The sequence below is a fragment of the Rhinolophus sinicus genome, chromosome 17 (assembly GCF_057876585.1).
Source record: "Rhinolophus sinicus isolate RSI-liver-muscle chromosome 17, RSI-T2T, whole genome shotgun sequence".
NCBI lineage: Eukaryota > Metazoa > Chordata > Mammalia > Chiroptera > Rhinolophidae > Rhinolophus > Rhinolophus sinicus.
In genome coordinates this window covers 68,847,881-68,869,999 of record NC_142517.1, presented here as the reverse complement: position 1 = coordinate 68,869,999, position 22,119 = coordinate 68,847,881, and the positions used below count along the sequence as shown (strand labels likewise).

Below are 22,119 nucleotides of genomic sequence, written 5' to 3'. Positions count from 1 at the left end.
AAAAGAGCTACCTCCTGAGATATCTTTATCTACTTCCCCAGTTTCTCTCTGTTCTACCATGGGGTGAAAAGATACCTGGGAAAGGGATAAATGACTTACGATTTCTTCCCACTTTAGAACTTGGACTGCAACCACAACGTTTATGTACCAGAGTTGTTCAGGCTTTGGGAAAACTGACTCATACGAGAAAGCCAATCCATCCTCCTCATAGTCACCATCATCAACAACATCAGCAAAAACTACTGATGGTGCCTAGTATTATACACCTGTAGTTCTTGAATGAAACACAGGGGATTCAAACAGAGCCCTTGAAATTTTGTGCAAATGTACATTTTTCTGCAGAGAGGGGCTATAATTTTCATAAATGCTCAAAGGGATCCTGAAACAGTTGAGCACTGGTGCTTGGGTTTCTTATCAGCATCCCTACTCCTGGCTGTAACTTTATCCCTGTCTTGAATTTTAGATTAGGGATGGACGTTTTGTGCTGTCTACAGCCTCCTGTTGTTGTTTTTCAGATCATCAGACTGGACCCTTTAGATAATGACAGCAGCTCACTTTGGGCCCAAGAAAGCCACTGGCTCTTAAGATACTGTGCCTAATGGGACCGCTGGTCCAGCCAGCGGAGTGTAAATCCCTCTCCGTGATGGCCCATAGCGAGCCTCCTCTGTGTTGTTGCTTCTCTCTCCCAGGGAAATTTAAACATACCTGGTAAATTCCAAGAAGATACTATGTCAAATTCTAATCTGTTCTCTAGTATCAGAATGATAAACAATTAGCACTGACTGTAGATCTCTAGTCCAACATCTGTTTTATCTTATCATTTGTTATCAGTTTCCTTGAAACTCTCCAAGTTAAGGAATTTCTGTCACCCTTAGAAAGAGCCTATTCCATTGTTGGACAGCTTTTGTTGGAAATATCTTCTTTATTTTTAGGGTCTTTGTGACTTCCACCCATTGGTCTTTGTTCTCGCTCTGGGGCAAGCTTAGCATTGTTCTCTTTCTTCTCCTACATTAGCAACCATTCCAATAACTGAAGACAGCTCTCAACTCAAGTTATTTTAAGAGTTGTTCATGTCAGATTTTTGACTCCCTGTGGGGAGCCATGGTTACAGGAAACTCTGAGCTTTGCAGAATGGCTCGGTTTATGCTACCTGTTTCCTCCCACTGAGGCAATTGTCTCTGCCTGCACCTGAGGGGAGCTTGAGCTTGTAAGCTGCTGAGGAATTTGGTGGGAGCGGCCCATTCCCAGACACAGAAGGCTGATGCCTATCAGGGCAATTGATAAGATAATTACTTGTGAGTTTCGGTGAATGTTGTATCCTCTATGTGAAAGCTAAAGAATTTACATTTGTTATGTTAATACATACTTGCACGTGCTCAAACTGCTTATATGGGTGCAGTAAAATAAACTTAGTGTCTTCAGGATCACTGAAGTTCCGCGATCGCCATCATATGTGAGAGTGTCTTTTATTCATTCCCACTCCCCCATTCGGGAACCCACCGACTCGTGACGGCTGGCCCGTCGCACTTGGCGCCCAACGTGGGGCTCGAATACGGGGGTAACAGTGAGGAACACCGCGTGGAAAGGGCCCCGGCTCATTAGAGCTGAATCAGTGGATGCACGGTGAGTGAGACACGATCCCCTCGGTTGAATGAATGTGTGAATGATTGATAGTTCCACGACTTTTTGTCACGGAGCTTGATTGGGCCCCAATCCAGAAGGGCACCTGATTGTTTCTTTGTTTGAAAGAAGGACCGAGTTAGGGAAAAGAATGGGTCACGCTAGCAGCAAGGACCTGTATGTTAGAGGACTTAAGAAATTGCTTGCCGCCCATGGCAGTCGGGTGAGCAGAGAACAGTTAGATAAGTTTTTAGAATTTGTAAAAGAAGTTTGTCCGTGGTTTCCTGAAGAAGGAACTGTCAGTCTGGGAACCTGGCAGAAAGTGGGAAAACAATTAAAGGATTTTTACACTGTCCACGGACCTCAGCGGGTCCCTGTGGAAACATTTGGACTGTGGACTTTGATCCGAGACTGTTTGAACCTTAAACATGAGGAATGCAAATTAGAGAAAGTGAAACAAGCCGGTGATGAGGAGGGAGAGAGCGCAAAGTTGTTAGAGGGAGTTCTTAAGGTTAATAAAGAGCCTGTTTATCAGGAAACTCCGGTCGAGCACCGGGAAGATTTAAAACCTCAGGATCAGGAAAAATTAGAAGATGAGGGAGTCAAATATGATAGAGACAAAAACCCTCCTTTAGTGGCTGTGGCTCGGGAGGACGAGAAACTTGCAGATACTGCACTTTCTCTTGCAGATCAAATAAAAAAGATTCAGGGACAGTTGATAGAACTTAAAGTTGCTGTAGACGGAGGAAATTGTCCTCGGGGTAAAGATCCCCCCATAGTTGATCCCTCTGCACCACCTCCTGAGGAGTCCTGTAGGTGGAGACCTCCGCCGCAGTCCCCGGTTTGGGACATGCCTGCAGAGCCTTCGCCAAGTTATGTTAAGCCAGGATCGGACTCTGTTGTACTATCCCCTCTTCAAATAGCTTGTGAAGAGGCTCACAAACAAGGGGAATCTACAGAACAGTTTGGCGTATATCCTATTTTTGAAAGATATGATCAGGCAGGACGTAGGGTTAGGGATTGGAGGCCTTTCCAGTGGAAGCAGATAAAAGAATTGAAAGAGGCTTGTGTGCAGTATGGGCCTATTGCCCCTTTTACCCTGGCAATTTTGGATATTCTGTCTACTGAAGCCACCCCTCCAGAGGATTGGAAGCTTATTGCTCATGCTTGCCTTTCGGGAGGCGATCATCTCTTATGGAGATCTGAGTTTTATGAAAACTGCAAAAAGAAAGCTAATCAGAACAATTTGAGGCGAGTTCCCATTACTTTTGAGATGTTGGCCGGTGAAGGCATTTATGCTGAAATAAGAAACCAAATGGGCTTTGCGGCAGGAGCTTATGCTCAGACTTCTGCCGCTGCAAAGGAAGCCTGGCGTATGCTACCAGAAACTTCCCGCAAAGAGGAACATGTATCTCAGATAAGACAGGGAGCGGATGAGCCGTTCCAAGATTTTGTGTCCCGCCTTACCACTGCGGCTGGACGGATTTTTGGGGCGTCAATGGCTACCCAGTCCTTTATAACGCAGCTTGCCTATGAAAATGCCAATTCGGCATGTCAAGCCGTTATCAGGCCAATTAGGAAGAAAGGAGATTTATCTGAATACCTTCGCCTGTGTACTGATGTGGGCCCCTCTTTTACCCAGGGCATAGCAATAGCGGCAGCTATACAGGGAAAGCCTATGAGGGAAGTGCTCAATCAACAGGCAAGACTTCATACAGGGAATCGTACTGGAGCATGTTTTACTTGCGGGAAAAGGGGACATCGAGCAGCCCAATGCCCCGATAAGGGAAAAACAGGGACTGTAGCTGCTCCTGTTAAAAAACCTCCAGATATCTGTCCTAAATGTAGGAGAGGAAAGCATTGGGCTAATGAGTGTAAATCTAGGATAGATAAAGATGGAAAACCGATTCAGGGAAACTGGGTGAGGGGCCAGCCCCAGGCCCCGAATCAGCAATGTTATGGGGCTCTGCAGGTTCCCGAGCAGAAAGGGAACGAACCTCAGAAAAGAAATACATCACAGATTTATTCCGGGCCACCTCAGGCAGCGCAGGATTGGACTTGTGTTCCACCGCCGACATCGTATTAACTCCTGAAATGGGAATGCAAGCCCTACCCACAGGGGTTTTTGGGCCGCTGCCGCCAAAAACCGTTGGGCTTCTATTAGGGAGAAGTAGTACAACCATGAAGGGAATTCAAGTTTCCCCGGGAGTTATTGATGAGGATTTTACCGGAAAAATTAAGATTATGGTTCATTCACCACTGACTATTTCCAATATTCCCTCTGGAACTCGGATTGCTCAATTAATAATTTTGCCTAGGATGAAAATAGGGAAAAGTAGACAAGACCAAGAACGAGGAGATCGAGGCTTCGGTTCCTCGGATGTGTATTGGGTTCAAGAAATAAAGAAAGATCGACCTGTTTTACAGCTTAAGATTGCTGGGAAAGATTTTCAGGGGCTTTTAGATACTGGAGCCGATGTGTCTTGCATATCTGCGCAACATTGGCCATCTAATTGGCCGATGCAAAGTACGAGTACAAGCCTGCAAGGTATCGGTCAGTCTCACGCCCCACAGCAAAGTAGCAATTTGTTATCATGGCAGGATGATGATGGTCATCAAGGAACATTTCAGCCTTATATTATTCCCGGTTTGCCGGTGAATTTGTGGGGACGTGATATTATGAGCAATATGGGAGTTTATCTTTACAGCCCGAGTGTTCAAGTTACTCAGCAGATGTTTGATCAGGGGTTTCTTCCTGGGAAAGGCTTAGGGAGCGCAGGACAAGGACGTCAGGAACCTATATCGCCCAATCCCAATTTACAGAGGACAGGTTTGGGGTATTTTCCCCAGGGGTCATAGATTTACCTGTACTCCACCAAAAAACAGCAGAGGCTATTACTTGGAAATCTGATACGCCTGTGTGGATAGATCAATGGCCCCTTACTAAAGAAAAAATCTTGGCCGCTCAAGCGCTAGTACAGGAGCAGCTTGAACAAGGCAACATAACTGAATCAACCTCTCCTTGGAATTCACCCATTTTTGTAATTAAGAAAAAATCAGGGAAATGGAGATTGTTGCAGGATTTGAGAAAAGTGAATGAAACTATGGAAGTTATGGGGGCTTTGCAACCAGGATTACCTCATCCCTCTGCCATACCAAAAGACACTTATAAAATAGTCTTGGATTTGAAGGATTGTTTTTATACTATTCCCCTTCATCCGCAAGATTGTAAGAGATTTGCCTTTAGTATTCCTAGTCCAAATTTCCAGGAACCTATAAAAAGATATCAATGGCGAGTCCTCCCCCAAGGTATGGCAAACAGCCCCACTTTATGTCAAAAGTTTGTTAGTGAAGCAATTGATAACACCAGAAAACAGTTTCCTTCTGTGTATATCATTCATTATATGGATGACATCTTATTGGCTTGTAAGAAAGAAGGAATGTTGTTAGCTTGCTTTACAGATATAAAAAAGAATCTTCTAGCCTCAGGTCTTATTATTGCACCTGAGAAAGTACAGCGAAGTGAGCCTTATTCTTACTTGGGATTTCAGTTGTTTGCTCAGTATTTCACTCCACAAAAAATAGAGCTTAGAAAAGATCATCTTAAATCTCTTAATGATTTTCAGAAACTGTTGGGAGATATTAATTGGCTGCGCCCTTCTTTGGGACTAACTACTGGAGATCTTAAACCACTGTTTGAAATTTTAAAAGGAGATTCTGATCCGACCTCGCCCAGGTCTCTTACTGAGCCTGCACGGAAGGCTCTTTCTAAGGTTGAGGAAGCCATTCAGCAACAGCATGTTTCTTTTTTAGATTATTCTAAACCTCTATATGTGTATGTTTTAGACACCAAACATACACCCACAGCAGTGTTGTGGCAAGAAGGGCCACTTAGATGGATACACCTCCATGTGGCTGCACAAAAGAATCTTACACCTTATTATGAATTTGTGGCCAGTTTAATTCAGGAGAGCCGCTTAGAAGCTCGAAAATTTTATGGAAAGGAACCAGATTCTATTGTTATTCCTTTTACAAAAGCACAGATTCAAGGCCTGATGCAGTTTACTAACAGTTTTCCTGTTGCATTGGCTCATTTTGTGGGAACTTTAGATAATCATTATCCTAAGCATAAATTGCTTCAATTTTTTCAGCATCATGCTCCTATTTTTCCTTCAGTTGTGTCACACGCTCCTCTTCCTGCTGTACTTAATATATTTACTGATGGATCTAGTAATGGTGCAGCTGTCTATGCACTCAATGATAAGGTCATTAAAAGAGTGCAGACACCTCCAGCCTCAGCTCAAATAGTTGAGCTTCGAGCAGTTCATATGGTTTTGCTTGATTTTGCTTCCCAGTCTTTTAATTTATTTTCTGATAGCCATTATGTAGTTCGTGCTATCCAAAGTTTAGAAACAGTACCTTTTATTAGTACCAGCAATCCTGTTATTCAGGATCTGTTTCTTCAGATACAGCGGGCCATTCAGCTGCGCTGTGAAAAATTTTATATTGGCCATATTAGAGCTCATTCTAATCTTCCAGGCCCTTTGGCCTCAGGAAATCAAATTGCAGACTCTGCCACTCAGCTCGTTGCCTTGACTCAAATAGAAAAGGCACAAAAGGCTCATAGCCTCCACCATCAAAATAGCCAGAGCTTGAGATTGCAGTATAATATAACCAGAGAAGCAGCACGTCAGATAGTAAAACAATGTCCGGACTGTTCACATCTTCTGCCTGTGCCTCATTATGGAGTCAACCCCCGAGGCTTACGTCCTAATGACTTATGGCAAATGGATGTGACTCATATACCTGAATTTGGAAAATTAAAATATGTTCATGTCTCCATCGATACATTCTCCGGATTCGTTGTGGCTTCTGTTCAGACAGGAGAAGCAACGTCACACGTAATTAGACATTGTCTTGCTGCATTTGCCATGATTGGAACTCCTAAAAAACTTAAAACAGATAATGGCTCAGGTTATACCAGCAAAAAATTTGCTCTATTTTGCCAGCAATTTTCGATCAATCATGTTACTGGCATTCCTTACAATCCCCAAGGACAAGGGATTGTTGAACGTACTCATGGTACATTAAAAGTTAATTTGCAAAAAATAAAAAAGGGGGAGTTATATCCCCTGACACCTCATAATTATTTGTCTCATTCTCTCTTTATTCAAAATTTTTTGACCTTGGATGCCCATGGCAAGAGTGCTGCAGAGCGCTTTTGGCATCCTTCTACTGCCCCACAGGCTTTGGTCAAATGGAAAGACCCACTTACGGGCTCTTGGCAAGGCCCAGATCCAGTCCTCATATGGGGACGAGGACATGTATGTGTTTTTCCACAGGATGCAGAAGGCCCTCGGTGGCTGCCAGAAAGATTGGTGCGACATGTGGACCCTCAGCCCATTGATGATGCTACTGATGCTTTGCCAAGCGGAACCTGACCAGACGTATTGGGCCTATGTACCTGATCCACCAATCCTCCACCTCGCTGTGTGGGACGGTCCTGAGATTCCAGTTTATGTTAATGATACTCAGGCCTTAGGATTGCCCTCTGATGGACACATAAAACAACAACTAGAGAAGAATTTTACTTATAATGGTACAGGAACAGGTTTGCCTATTTGTATTGCAAATAATAGGTCAACATCTTGGTGCTTGCGTAGTTCTCCTGTCACTATGCACATTAATGACTCTTTAGTTGGATGGACTGTTCGTCTTAATATGCTAGGTGATTGGTCAGGAGGACGCAGAATAAATCTGCCCATCCCTCCATCACATCCATCTTACAATAAAAGATTGAAATTAAATATTGAGACTGTCCCATGGAGAGACTGTCTTGACAATGATCCTGTTCGTTATGACATTCCTGGAACAGGCAGATACATCATTAACTGGTCAAGAAGTAACCAGTCAGGATGGGCCTGAGAACTGATTTCTGGATTTTGGACTTCTGATACACAGTATCAGCAAAATTCATTATGGAGACTTATGGGAGTAATAGGTGAAGTTGTTCAAATAGTTGAGTTCTGTAAATCAGGCACTCCCTGCAGTCATGTGAGTGTCTTGAAAGATGGGACTAGAGATTGGACTACTGTTGCTAAGACTGTTAATATATCTGCTTGTGTTCCTTCTCCTTATGCACTGTTGATTGGAAATCTTAATGTACACTTTATAGGAAACCAATTTAGTGTATCCTGTAGTAATTGTTCTTTAGCAAATTGTATTTCTTGGGTACCATCAGGAACTCATGTTATGATACTTAAACAGCCATCTTTTGTTATGCTTCCTGTTAATATTTCTGGACCTTGGTATGCTGAAAGAAGTTTGCAGGTTTTTAAAGAAATTGAGTATGCTTTGAGTAGGTTTATTGGGCTTCTGTGTCTGTTTGGTTCTGTGCCTACTCCCCATCCTCATTAGATGTTTCATCAGCAGGATGTTAGACTTACGAGCTGACATCCATCAGCTTGAGCTTAAGACAAGTCTTAAGACTCTCACCCCTGTGCATTTATGAGGGACGGATTAGTCAATGACGGGTAAATACTTGGGAGCCGCTTCAACACCTAAGACAGGGCTTGTATGATAAAATATGAGTACCAATGACGGGTAAGTTGAGGCAGGCGTCCTGAGATGCCTAAGACAGGCGCCGTCACCTCGCCATCCTGACTGGATGGATTTTGTTCATATAAAATAAAAAAGGGGGAGATGTGGGGAGCCATGGTTACAGGAAACTCTGAGCTTTGCAGAATGGCTCGGTTTATGCTACCTGTTTCCTCCCACTGAGGCAATTGTCTCTGCCTGCACCTGAGGGGAGCTTGAGCTTGTAAGCTGCTGAGGAATTTGGTGGGAGCGGCCCATTCCCAGACACAGAAGGCTGATGCCTATCAGGGCAATTGATAAGATAATTACTTGTGAGTTTCGGTGAATGTTGTATCCTCTATGTGAAAGCTAAAGAATTTACATTTGTTATGTTAATACATACTTGCACGTGCTCAAACTGCTTATATGGGTGCAGTAAAATAAACTTAGTGTCTTCAGGATCACTGAAGTTCCGCGATCGCCATCATATGTGAGAGTGTCTTTTATTCATTCCCACTCCCCCATTCGGGAACCCACCGACTCGTGACGGCTGGCCCGTCGCAACTCCCCTCATCATCTGACCCTAGAGCATCTGATTGTCTGCAGTTAAGGGAGTGTTTTTCTCCTCACTTCACATGCTTCTCAAAGTAAGTTGCATCCATTCGTTTATACTGTGATTTATGGGTGGGAGCTCTAGACACTGGAGGAGATGTTACAATGTTGTATTTGTGTGTGTGTGTGTGTGTATGTGTGTACATACAAGTTCAGACAATTAAGTTCATGAATTCATCCTAGAAAAAGTGCTACATACCTCATTGTTGAATATCACCACGGTCACCTTCGAAGTACTCCCCTTGGGAAGCTATGCACTGACGCCAGTGCCTAGTCCACCCTTCAAAGCAATTTTGGAACTCTTTTTCTGGAATGGCCATCAGAGCTGTCGTTGTATTACCCTGATGTCCTGAATGTCATCCAAATGTCTTTCTTTCAATATTTCCTTTCTCTTTGGATAAAGAAAGAAATCATTGGACTCCAGATCAGGTGACTAGGCGGGATGTACCAATACAGTTATTTGTTTACTGGCTAAAAACTCCCTCACAGACAGTGCTGTGTGAGCTGGTGCATTGTTGTGATGCAAGAGCCATGAATTGTTGGTGAAAAGTTCAGGTTGTTTTCCTTTAACTTTTTCACGCAGACTTTTCAGCACTTCCAAATAGTAAACTTGGTTAACTGTTTGTCTAGTTGGTACAAATTCATAATGAATAATCCCTCTGATATCAAGAAAAGGTTAGCAACATTATTGCAACAAGTCCGCAAACTTAATTGTCATACCTCATAATTACATATGTGTGTATATATATGTACACACATACATACATATATACACGTATATACATATATATGTATATACCATTATTAACAAGTGTTAACATCTAATTTCCCCACCCTGTAAAGAGTGTAAAGAGAAGCCAGCGCTGTAGTAAAGTCTGACTCTACCATCCCTGTCTCAGGAATGGTGGCAGGGAGAGCAAAGAACTTACGTTATCCAGGCCCATATTACATGATTAGTCTGAATGTGTCAATAGCAATGTCTGTGCTTGGGGTTGATCAGGGTACCCACAAACTGATTGAAAGTGAACTTTCTGCCTCTCAGGTCGGTGGAAAGTTGGAATAGGTTTTATGATTACAGAAACAAGGAGATATAACATTATTTCACACTTGGGTGCTGTGGAGTAAAATTCGTATCACTACTTATAATTATTTAGTTACATCTTGTTTATGAAGATTTTCAAAGAAGATTGTCCAGTTGGAGTTTTAACACTATATTAAAAAGCTTGTCCATTTCAGGTATGTATCTAAACGGTGTTGATCTTTGATCTTTTCGAGACAGTGTACAATCTGTATTCCTGTAGCTCTTCCCAGTTCATAAAGGTTATTTTTCATTTCCTCCGATGATCTTCTAGGGAAGGCAGGGGTCCCAGCCTCCATGCTATAGATGAAGAATCAGAACCTCAAAGAGATCAGGGGACTTTCCAAAAGTCACAGGCTTGATGAGTGACAAGCAGGGCTTCAGATTTAGGCTTTAGATTCCAAGTCTTGGGTTTGATCTACTATTGCTCACAGTAGGGCACAGGGAGCAAGGACTGGAACTTCTGGGCTGCCCTTTCTCAACTGGTACCAGAAAGGTAGGTTGGAGGTGAGGACTACCAGAATTGTCCTTCTTGTGGCCTAGGAGAAATAGCCTTTTAATAACAAGGGTATAATTTACCTACAGTGAAATGCACAGACATGAAGTGTGTGGTTTGATCAGTTTTGAAACGCAGACACTCATGTAACCCACATGTGATCAAGATGTAGAACACTTCCATCATTCCAGAAATATTGTCATCACATCATGTCCCTTCTCAATCAATCCGACTCCTCTCATCACATCCTTTTGCCAAATAATCTTCTTAGTTCTGATTTCTGTCCCATAGATTTGGAAAACTGGTTTAAGATGGTTCTATTTTGGTCACCTGTGGAAAGGGCTGGATTGGCAACAGTAACCGTGTCATCTCTTTTGGTTGCCATGGTCAACCAGGCTACATATGAGCCACTTCGATAGGTCTGCCAGCTTATGTCACTAAACAGAGGCAGAGTCACTGCGACAACAGCTCCCTTCTGCATTCACTAGGCAGTGAGTGACATTTAAGAAGCTTTGAGACCTTATCCGAGGCTCTTGTTGGCTTATATGTAACATACCACTGGAATCAAATTAATGTTGAGACACAATAAAATGTCAACCCCATTCCATTACACCTCTGGGGAGAACAAGTTATAAGTTCATAAACGTCTCCTCTGGGCTTTCCCCTCCAGGAACAGACTCTCTCCTGCACACAGGGCTGGGAAGACTGAGTCACGCCCTAAAGCTCATTAGCCAACATCATGGTGTTCAATGGCAACCGTCACTAGTCCCATGTATTAGTGGTGACTCTGTGGTGATTCTGTCTTGGTGACCTGCATGTGGGGGCCACTCCCTTTTAGGGAGGAAAATAGATTTGGGAAATCAGACTATAAGCAGAATGTGGCAGATAAGTGACTGGACTCAGACTCATGAGGTGCTTCTAATGAGACAGGCCTGGTTGCCTACTACTGTTTCCCATACCTGAACCCCATTTCTAGCCAGGGGAGCTTTTTCAGGGGTGGGGCCAACCAAGGTGAGCCCCTCCCACCCTCACAACTCTCCTTGCCAGTTCCTTGAAAGGACGTTCCTTGTCTGTCTGCTTCCTTCCTTCACACACACAACTTGAGTGAGTCTACTTTGTACTTGGAGCGAGATCAGCGGGTGGTTTTCCCATCCTCAGCTGAGTTCACTCCCTGCCGTGGTAAGGAAAGGTGCTAGGAGGATGGAGTGTGGAGCACATGCCCAGCTGACGGGGCGGGGGAGGGGGGGGCAGCAGCAGGGGGAGCCATTTCTTTGGAAAGTGTCCACTACACCCTCTCGATCATGCCGCTGAAGTGCAGGGGCGGGGACCAGTTCACCTGCCCATTTCTGGTCTCAGAGAGAATGGATCCAGACAACCACTTGTTTTCATTCGTGATTGTTTATCTTAGTCTCCAGCTGGCAAGCTAGAATGGTGTTGGCACTTGGCAAAAGCAGCAGAGAGAGTCTTTTCATAAAAGAATGTGTGGAGAAATGAGGTACCTGCAGGTCCAGGGTACAACTGCTCAGGTGGGACCCAGGGATTTTATGATAAAAAAAAAAAAGATTTCAGTCTTCTTATTTCCTTGCCAAGTGATAGTCAATTTTCTCAGTTGCTTCTCTATTGCCCCCATCTTATTGAAAACTGAACAAATTCAAATAACCCTACTTCATCCAGACAAAACACATAAAAAGAACAGTCAATCAAAGACTCTGCTTGATGAATGTTTTGGGAGAAAGCTAACATGAGTCTTCAGACATGAAAATAAATGACTCGGCATCTGGGCTGTGGTCATAAGACCTTGTCACTGCCTAAGCGAGAAAGGCAATGGACGGACTTTGAGCTCTCGCCCGCGTGTGATTACAGTGGTACCCTTCACAGGACATGGCGGTGATTTGGGGGCATTCAATTATGTTTGCTACGCGTGCGTGCATATACTCACACACTCACACAGGCAGAGCTGGAATTGAAATCATCTCAAGTGAGAATTCTTGTGATGCATTTAAGGGGCCTGCGTTTGACAGGTTGCTACCTAGTTATGGACTAAAATCTCACCAGGCACCCGGGTAGCTTATCGCCTGTCATTTCAAAACGAAGACATCCTGCTTACCCTTTCTGTGTCACATCTCATCGGCTCATTCTCAGCAGAATCTTTCTTTCATTACAAGCTCGGTGCCACCTCTCTGACTTTCATCAGATGAGAACTTGAAAAAAAGAAAAAAGAAAAAAAGAAAATCCCGTGCCATGTTTTGACTTGGACTCTAGGTGTTATTCTCTCAGTCCAGCTTGAAAGAAAGCAAGCCCACCCCACGAGGGGGCAGGCCTGCCTTCCTGTCTTCTGCCACCACACTGCCTCTGAAGTGTGTGAAGAGAGGAAGAGACAATTAACACTCAGCACCAATCTGCATTTCCTTTGGAGCTGCCATTTACACGCTGCTCAGGTTTTGAAAACCAGCATTTCATGCTACTCCCTAGAGAGCCAGCCCCAGCTTCAGCAGGATCCATCTGCCCAGCAGTCACATCGCTGACGTCTTCAGCCAACCTAGAATTCACTTATTTATTTTTTTGAAAAATGAGAGTGAGGAAGAGAGAGTGAGTGAGTGAGTCAGCGAGCTGGGTGAAAAGAATAGATTAGAATCTAGTGATATTTAAAGCGCACGCTTGACCAATCCCCACGCTGGCCTAGGCAGGGGTAAGTCAGTGGAGTTGTTCTTTGATCATCTTCTAGATTAGTGTGAGCCGTGAGTGAATGAGCAAGAGCTGTGTGACAACGGGGGATGACAGGCTGTGAGGTTCAAGGCAGAAAGGACACACTCGATAAGTTTCCGTGCCACTCATCACATCAGCCTGTGTGTCAGCCAGTTCTTGCTGATGGGGAACAGCAGGGAGGCAAGCAGCACGGGGAAGTCACTGCTGGCGTGGGCCATGTGACAAGATGCTTCTGGAGGAGGGAAATGTGTGTCGCCGACTCCTCAGGTCTGGCTAACTTGCTTTATTTTCTCCAGCTCCCAAAGGGTTGATAATCGAAGCATAATAGCTTCAATAACCTTTGTTGTTTTATCATTATTTTTTAAGCTGAATTCACCACCACAGGAAGTGACAGAGTCAATGGTCACAGCTAGCTTTTAAAAAGGGGTTGAGTCATTCTGTGACTGGTAAAATAGAGACTCAGCCTGAGATGAGGGCAATCACATTTCCTGCTTCAAGACATCACTTGATCACTACAGGGGTCAGAAAGAAGTGTTGTTCTCATGCAAGTCATGGCATGAATAGGTGAAAAAAAAAAAAAAGTTCGCTTTTTTTTTTTTTTTTTTTAAATAGAGCAGGGTTGAAAGCCCATCCTTACTTCAATAGACCAATGAGGGCTCTGCTTCCATCCAGCTGTGCTCAGATGGCAGTTGTGATTATAGTGTTACAGACATGTTTCCCAACTAAGCAGGGCAAGATGACACTGTCTGCATGGGCACAGATTTATCCAAAACCTGGCACAGGTGTGCTCAGATGGGGAAAATACCACAAGGTAGGTGAAGGAGGCGGGGTGAGCACATGGCAGTTGGAATAAAAATTGGTGAGTTACAAAAAAAATTACAAAAAACATACGAAACCCCTAGTGGTCTGTGGATGCAGTTACATGTCAAACCACATATTCTCAGGAGACATGGGTGTTTTCCATCTTTCATAAGTAACACAGACGTGTAACTTGGGTTTCTCAGCTCGCTAGTGAGGGGGCATAAATAAGTTTATGACTGTCACGCAGGGTGGTATGCAGGCTCTCAGCTCCCGCTCCCCACATAAGAACGCAGGATATGGTGAGGCCAAAAAGGAACACCCACGGAGCCATAGATGGGGGAGTCATACCACTATATTCTCGCTGGCAGCTGGGTTGGAGACACAGGAAGCAGGAGCCACATTATCTGCAATCTGCTGTCCACTTCTCTGCAATCCGCAACCAACTAAACCCACTTGCTAGTTGCAATCCGCCCTGCCAACTGCAATCTGCGCTTGCTAGCTCAGCCACCATCTTCTTGCTAGCCTCCATTTGCTGCTAGCGTAGCCACGGCAGTTATATTAGTGGCCAATGGCTCACTGGTTACAGCTGACGGCCAACTAGCTACAGCTGATGGCCATCCAATCACAGCTGATGGCCATTTACTACCTGAGCCAGCACCTTTCCACGTGAGGCCGAGAGCCTGGACACTGAACTCCTGGCTCTGTCCCCACAATGACAAACAACTTTTGTTTTTCTGACTCTGCCCTTACTAAGTGGGACTTGCAATCCTCCAAATTCTCAAGTAATTTTTGAAGTCCCCAGGGACAAGGATGTCCCTCTGGTATGGTTCTGACCCAAGGCCACTGGAGTCAGACTGCAGGGTTCAACTCCTCAATTTATTCCTTCATAGGACATTTAAAAGGAAGGCCCACGATGAACCCAGCACTATTCTAGGTGCTGAGGAAAGAGCAGTCCAAGCTCTCATGTGATTCAGGTTCCACTGAAGGGAGACAAATATAAATAAAAAACAACAACTACATTTAGAGATAAATGCTATGGAGAAAAATTGGGGTCGAGGGAGAAGGGGTGGTGGAGATGATGGTGCCTCAATGTTAACCAGGTAGTGAAGGGCTCACTTCTGAGGTGATAGTTTAGTGGAGGCTGAAAGGCACAAACCACCTGGGAGGAAGCATCAAAGAAGAGCGAACAGCAGGAGCAAAGCCACAGGGGCAGGAGCGTTTCCCAGAAACAGCGAGGAGGCCCATTGACCAATCGTGTCTGGATGTCAAAGGAGAGGTCTCGGCTGGAGCTGTCACCCAAGGAATGGTTGTAGCTAGAGAAGAGAAAAGATCTGGAGACTGAAACCCTAGGGAACCCAACATCTAAATGTTGAGGGAGATGAGGAGAAACAAGCAAAGAGACTGAGATAATCAACTGGTGAGAGAGTGGTGTCCTTGGAGGGAAGGGAAGAAAGCATTTTAAGAAGGAAGGTGTGAGTACCCAAGTCAAATACTACTGGTAGTTTAAGTTAGAGTGAGAATTTACCACTGCATTTAGCAATGGGTGGTCATTGGTAACTTTGACAAGAGCTGTTTCAGTAGAATGGAGGGAATAAAAGTCTTCTTGCGATGTGTTAAAAAAAAAAAGACATAGAAGAAAAATTGGCGAGTAAATAAAGACAACCATTTTAAGGAGTTTTGTCATAAGGGCAACAGAAATCAAGTGGAGTTTGATTTAGATGTGAAGTCAGAGGAAGTTATTTGTGTTCTTGACTGGAAAAATAACATTGTATTTGTACTGATTCAATAGAGAAGGAAAATTGATACTAAATCAATATGCTTGAATAGGCATGAGGGGATGGGATCTGGTGCAAAGTAGAGGGTTTGGCTTTAGGTAGAAGATGGACAGTTCATCCACAGCAATGAGAGGGAAGGTGAAGTACATGGACATAAATGTAGAAAGATGGGTATATTTGATGGTAGAAACTTGCTCAAATTCTTTTTGTGATTGCTTTAATTTTCTCAGTCAAGTGGGAAGCAAAATTATCAGCTGAGAATTCCAGAGGGCAAAGAGAAGGTGTTGGAGGTTTGAAGAGAGAGAGGAACAGGTGACATAGTCCTGGGAAATTGCATGGACTAGGACTAAGTATGAAGAAGGGTGAGTGGGTTGAGACACTTGAAGGTATACACAGGGAGTAACCCAAAGATGGCCCATGGAATCTAAGTTGGGTAAGGAGGGCAGGAGGCAATGAAGGGGTGAGGGACAATTAAAAAGTGCCAAGAACAATGGTTTGTAGGTCTTGGTGTAGCTCAAGAATCGTTGGAGCTGGAAGACTAGAAAAGATGAGCTGGAGAGAGAGGAGGTGGTGGTCAGAGAGGGAGACATTGAAACAGAGCAGCTGCAGTTGTAGTTGTTGGTTCATCCAGGCGGGGGCACACACATAGGTGGCTGAGGGAGGGCAGAACAAAACCATTGGAGGAGAGGAGGTGAAATAACTGGGGGGGCAGCTCTTTGCGGGGAGCAGCTTTCTGCCCTGCAGCTATACCTTTGGGGCCATCCTTCCTGTTGTATTTGACATGGGTGGTGCCCCCTGGAGCCCAGCTCCGTGAAGTCTAGTTGGATGTTGAGAGAACCAAGAATTGTGATAGAAGTAGCTAAAAAGAGTTAAACTAGACTAAAATCTTCGCGAATGAGTGAGAGGGACGCAGAGATCAGTAACAAGAAGTGAGGAGGGACAGTGAGTGACAAGGAAGCTCGACAGAGCCCTAGGCCAGGGGCTTGAGAGGAATTGGAAGCAAATACAGACTCCGTTTGGGTGACTGTGAGTTCTCTCTTGTTAGTTATGTGACTCTGGGAGAATTATGTAACCTGCCTGTGCCTGAGTTTTCCTAAATGCAAAATGTTGATAATAATTGTATCTCCCTCACAGGGGTCTCTCTAGAGGGTTCAATGAGATGTACACCGTGAGCTTGTCACAGTCCCCAGCCCAGCATAGTTTATTTGTTGTTGTTGTTTTTGTTGTCTGTTTTTAATTGAAGCAGTTTTATGAGCTATCTGGTTACCAGAGCCCCAGTATTTTTTGAAGGGACAGAATGAGCCCTTGGCAGGTGCTGAGTTGCTTCTCAAAGAGAGTGAGGTGGAAGGCTGACACCAGATAAAGATGCGGACTTAGCCGTGAGAGGTGCAGTTCAGAGAGGAGGGTGAGCAAAGCAGGCCCACGGCCAAGACAGAGCAATTAAATATGTAGAGGGCTGAGGGGTTTGACAGGAGAAATGGAAGTAAAACATGTTTCTAATCAGAGCTCCGTTGAGGGATGCCTGGAGGCTCTACTGGTAATTGATGTGCCTCTGACAATAATTAGAAGCATTTTCTGGGGACTTACAGGATGGAGTCACCTCATGATATTATTTACCACAGAGAATGGTGTCTGGAGTGGAAATGAATGCTATTGTTTTCTTAGAACACATGACAAGGTGACTTCATGGTGAATAGATTTTTCAAGATATTTGACATTTGCTGACTTTCTTTTTAACTCCTCTTAGTCACTGAGGCCATTACTGTAATGACAGTACCTGGATTTATCTCTGTTAATAGCAGAAGCCATGTGAGAGATAAATCCTCCCAGGGTGGGCTCCCAACTCAGGCATTTAGTCACTCTGCCTCCCTGAGCGGCTGAGACACCTGAGGGATTCTGGGAGTGCCATACACCCAGAGGGCAGCTTCAGTACAAGAGTGACTCACCCATAAAGGCTGAGGGACTGGATTAGCATGAATGTCACGGCCTTCTTCTAATGTGAGCTTTATTTTATGTCACTTGAGATTAAGTGAGATAATGTATATAAAGTGCTTAGCACAGAGCCTGGCACTCAGGAAGTACTGACATTAAGTATTATCTTCTTGTTCTTCTGATAAGACTTAGGGGCTGTCCATATCTGGCACACCCCAAGCCCTGGGGATGGCAGTAGACTTGGGGGCAATTGGTGTCATTGTTGTGCCATGGAGCTAGTGGGTTATATTGCCCTTGCGAGGCCCAAGGTTCAGTGGAGTGAGTTTGTCCTTGAGTTAACTTTTCTTTGGCCATAAGCCTGTAGGCAAGAAGCCAAATGGCAGATCACCAGCAAGGGTACTACGTAGGGGTTTGAAGTCAAATCTTTATAGATCAGACAATATGCATTTGCATTCTGCCCCCTCTGTACTGGCAGCCGAGTGTACACTGCTGTGGTGCCATGGAAGGAGGCCTGGAGTGGGGTATCTGTAATTATAACCCAGACTCCAAGCTAAAGGGGCAAAGGGAGTCTTGACAGCTCACCCCGTGCTCCAGCCCCGTTCACCAGCATGGGAAACAAATAACAAATATCAACGACTTGTGGTGGTCTGAGCCCTACCGATGATTCTCACAAGGAGAGTTATTGGCATTCTTGGAAGGACGATTCCTCACTGGGTGGGGTTGTCCTGAGCGATGCAGCGTATGTGGTACCTGTGGCCCCTCCCACTCAATGTTAGTAGAGCCCCTCACCTCACAAACACTGCGATAACCAAAAAGATCCCACACATTTTTTGACCTCCTCATGTGGGGACCGTAGTGAGAGGAACAATGTGCCTGGAACGTCCTCCCTGCAGATATGCCTGCCCGCCAACTGGCCAGCTGCCTGGCCTCCGCGGGGCCACTTCCCGATGCCAGTTCTCAATGGAGGAGGCTGGCACAGCAAGCTCTCATACTTGAGTAAGTATTTACAGATTGCGGCTCCTGACTGTCTCCTCCTTGGGGATGTGACCTTCTCTGAAAGGGCTGTATGAGTCACACTACCTGTGTGCCCATGTCCCACTGCATCACATGCCACCCGCAGAGGGGGGCTGCTCCAAGGCTAATGAAGATTCGGAGCCTCTTCCAGGACTCAGATAGGAAAGAAACTTGATACAACTCTCGAATTTGAAACAATCCTACAATTTTACATGACATTACCAGTAACACCTCATGTGAGAAATTTGGCTGTGGAATGATATCGAGAATAGCTACACATTATTATGTCTGTGTGTGCCAGACACTTCATACCAGGTGCTTTCAACAGTCCTGTGAGTTAATTTTTTTCATTAACCCCGTTTTATAATTGAGGAAATTGAGGTGCAGAGAGGTTTGCCTAAAATCACACAGCCAGCAGGGTTAAGAGTCAGGATTCAAACCCCCAAGTGTGATTCCACAGCCCTCATGCTCTGCATTTGGCTGCACTGCCTCGCAGACAGGGAGGATAAGTAATCCAAGGAAACTCAGGTCAAGAAAAGGGGTTTGTGTCGATCTCAAGAGATCGCGTCCTGGGCTTGGCTCACAACAGAGGGTCCCTGAAAAGATGGCCACTTGGCCGGCAAGGCAGCGAGTGGGAGCTGGCTAAGAGGAACGATGGTGGGGTGGGGTCAGTCGGGAGGGAAGCTGAAGAGTTTGACCAGGCCCAGCTCAGTCTGCAAGTTACTCTTTTGGGAAAAAAAAAGAACAAAACAAAAAAACCCAGCGACGTTGCCCTCCTCTCGCTGACCAGTGTACACAGAGCCAGCCCTCAGATTCACCAGCTCTGGAGCAAGAGGGGCAAGCCTGGCAAAGAGAAATGAGCAGAAAGCATTTTGCTGAGGTATTGGAGGGAGCAGGCATTTGAGGAGAGTTATTAGTAAAGATTTGGTATTTGAAGTACATGTTGAACTAGCAAAGGTGTAGAGAATGTACATTTTCAGGAAATAGTAAATAAAGTCACATATACAAGAAAGATACACCCCAGCATAGACTCACATGGGTCACGAGCAGTGCCAGCAGAGAGGAAGATTCCAGAGGGGCCAGAAAGAGACACATTTTCTTACCCACAACAAGTGAAGGTATTTCTCCAGTTTCTTAGGGAGGAAGAGTTTGAAATGTACACGAGAAACCCCTTTTATATCACTTATTCAGTGTTGTATACAATTATGCTTAAATAAGCTATGTGTGATTTTCATTACATAATGTAGATTTATTATCAACAACCTCCTTTTTGTCATCATGAAGAGTTAAAAATCCACTGGGTAATTTGATAATTGGCAAAATGAAAAATGAATATGCTCTGTGAGTTGCTGGAATGTATCTTACAGAACTACTAGCTAGGGTACATAAAGATATATGGACAAATATTTAGTATAGCACTTTTGTATAAATTATGGTTTGGCAGACAGCGGATAACTATGCAATCATTCAAAAAGGTTTGAATCGATGTTAAGTGAAAAAGCAACGTACAAAAATAATCTTATTGTGCAATGTGCAAACTGTCATTATTATTTAAAAAATGTGTGTGTGTGTATATATATATGTGTATACATATTTTTTAAATGCCATATTTGTATAAATGTTAAAGGAAAAATGTTTGGAAAGACACTGGATACCTTTTTAGAGCTAAAGTTGGGAATAAGAAGGGAATTTCAGTTTTCCCTTTATACCCTGCCCCAATAGGTAGCAGTGGTGGGATTGTGAGTGATTTTTATTTTCCTTTTTGTGCCTTTTCTATATTTTTCCAAATTTCTCATCATGAACCTGTGTTGCTTTTGTGATCAAGCCTCATTTCTGCCTGAGAAGCCGTGCAGTGTAGTGGCTGAGCATGTGGATCTGGAGTTGGGACTCCTGGGTTCACATCCCAGCCCTACTGCTCTGCAGTGGATGTGGACCATGGGTGAATGACTTCACATCTCCGGGCCACAGTTCCCTCATTTGTAACACAGATAATAGCAGCATGTGCTCCATGAGCTGCTGGGAGGATAAGTGAGACCCTTTGTGTAAAGGGGGTGGTCGGGATTTAGGAAGCATTGGCCGTTACTGTTGAGTGTGGATCTCCTTACAGCAAAGATCAAGCTCAGGGGCACAGGTAGACAGGCTGATGTTGAACAAAGGGCTATGCTTTGCTGTCTTCATCTAATACGGGAGGGACAGCACCTAACTGGGGGCAGAAATATGCTGCTGGGATGAGAGTAGTGGCGGGACCTCACTCAGGGTGATTTTCCTCTCAGTAGAACCACAAGGAAAAGGCCCAGAATAAGCTTTTGGTCTGGGTTCCTGCCTCCCCTTCTTTGGTCCAGCAAAGTCCTTCCTCCCTTCTGCAGGCCTCACTCCTGCCTGATTTTCTGGGAATGAAGTCTAAATATTTCGGTAGAGAGCTTGCCCTCACCCTGCTCCACTGAGAGGCAGGGACAAACAGAGCCCACACTTGGCCCCAAGGTCTGCAATCCCCTGAGCAAATCTGGTCAGGCTGGATCTGTCACCCCGTCTCCCCTCAACTTTCTTCACTATGAAGCTTGAATAGCTGATCAGACACCAGGACCTGAGTTCTGCCCACAATTTTAGTTCCTCAAAATTTACCGTTGGGCTCTAAATCTGTGGTCATTGAAAAGAATTCATGGCCCCATTTCTGACTCTTTTTCAGATAAATCATAAACCAGACAAGTCCAGTGTGTTTGGCTCTTTGACTTGACTGGTTAATGTAACGGGCTGCCAATTAACTGAAAGTGGTCACCTGGAGGCCATATAAGAACAACTACACCCTGCAAAACAACCAAGCGTGTGACGAAGCTCCATGTCTGAGAGCAACTCATTGTCTTGCTAGATCACAGCCAGGCAAGTCGGCCTCTTGACATCTCTTACAGCTCTGAGAAAACAGAGGAAAGCACCTGCGGCCAAGAGGCCTCACAGTCTGGCCCCAGTCACTACACCAGCCTTCCTGCCTACCAGTTTCCCTTCCCCTCATCTCTGTCCTCTGCCCCCTAAGCTACCGTAACAGACTTGCTCGTCTCTGACACCCAAGACATGTTTGCCTCTCCAAACCAGCTCATGCCCTCCCATCCACAGTGTTTCTGTGTTGCTTCTCTGATTGGCTATTTCCAATGCATTCTGAATGACCCAGTTCAATGATAACCTGCTCTAGAATGTCTTTCTGGAGCCTCCTATGCAGAATTGATTGTTTCTACCTTGGTCCTTCCTAACATTTTGTTCACACTTATTTTGTTCAGACGCTCTTATATACTTTTTTCTTTTACTAATATTTAATTAATTATTACTTGATTTTATTATCTATACTTATTTTCTCCTCTTGTGGTGTGTTTTATAATCAGTAGTCCTTAAACGTCAGTGGGCAAAAGAATTTAAAAGCAGCCACAGCAACAATATGCTATTGAATACCTATGATGTGCAGACCTCGGAGTGGGAAAATACTGGACTACCACATGGACAGGTTCCAGCATGTATTTACC

General features: G+C 44.5%; 1 protein-coding gene and 1 long non-coding RNA gene across 3 annotated transcripts in view; both read left to right on the top strand.

Annotated features, from left to right (window-relative positions):
• TIGIT (T cell immunoreceptor with Ig and ITIM domains) overlaps nucleotides 1–22,119 on the top strand; it is a 103,902-nt gene that overhangs the window by 31,418 nt on the left and 50,365 nt on the right. The gene's annotated exons all lie outside the window — the stretch shown is intronic.
• On the top strand, nucleotides 1,117–7,526 carry LOC148754810 (uncharacterized). Its single transcript, XR_016019625.1, has 2 exons — nucleotides 1,117–1,623; nucleotides 6,963–7,526. It is a non-coding gene; the product is annotated as an uncharacterized LOC148754810 (long non-coding RNA).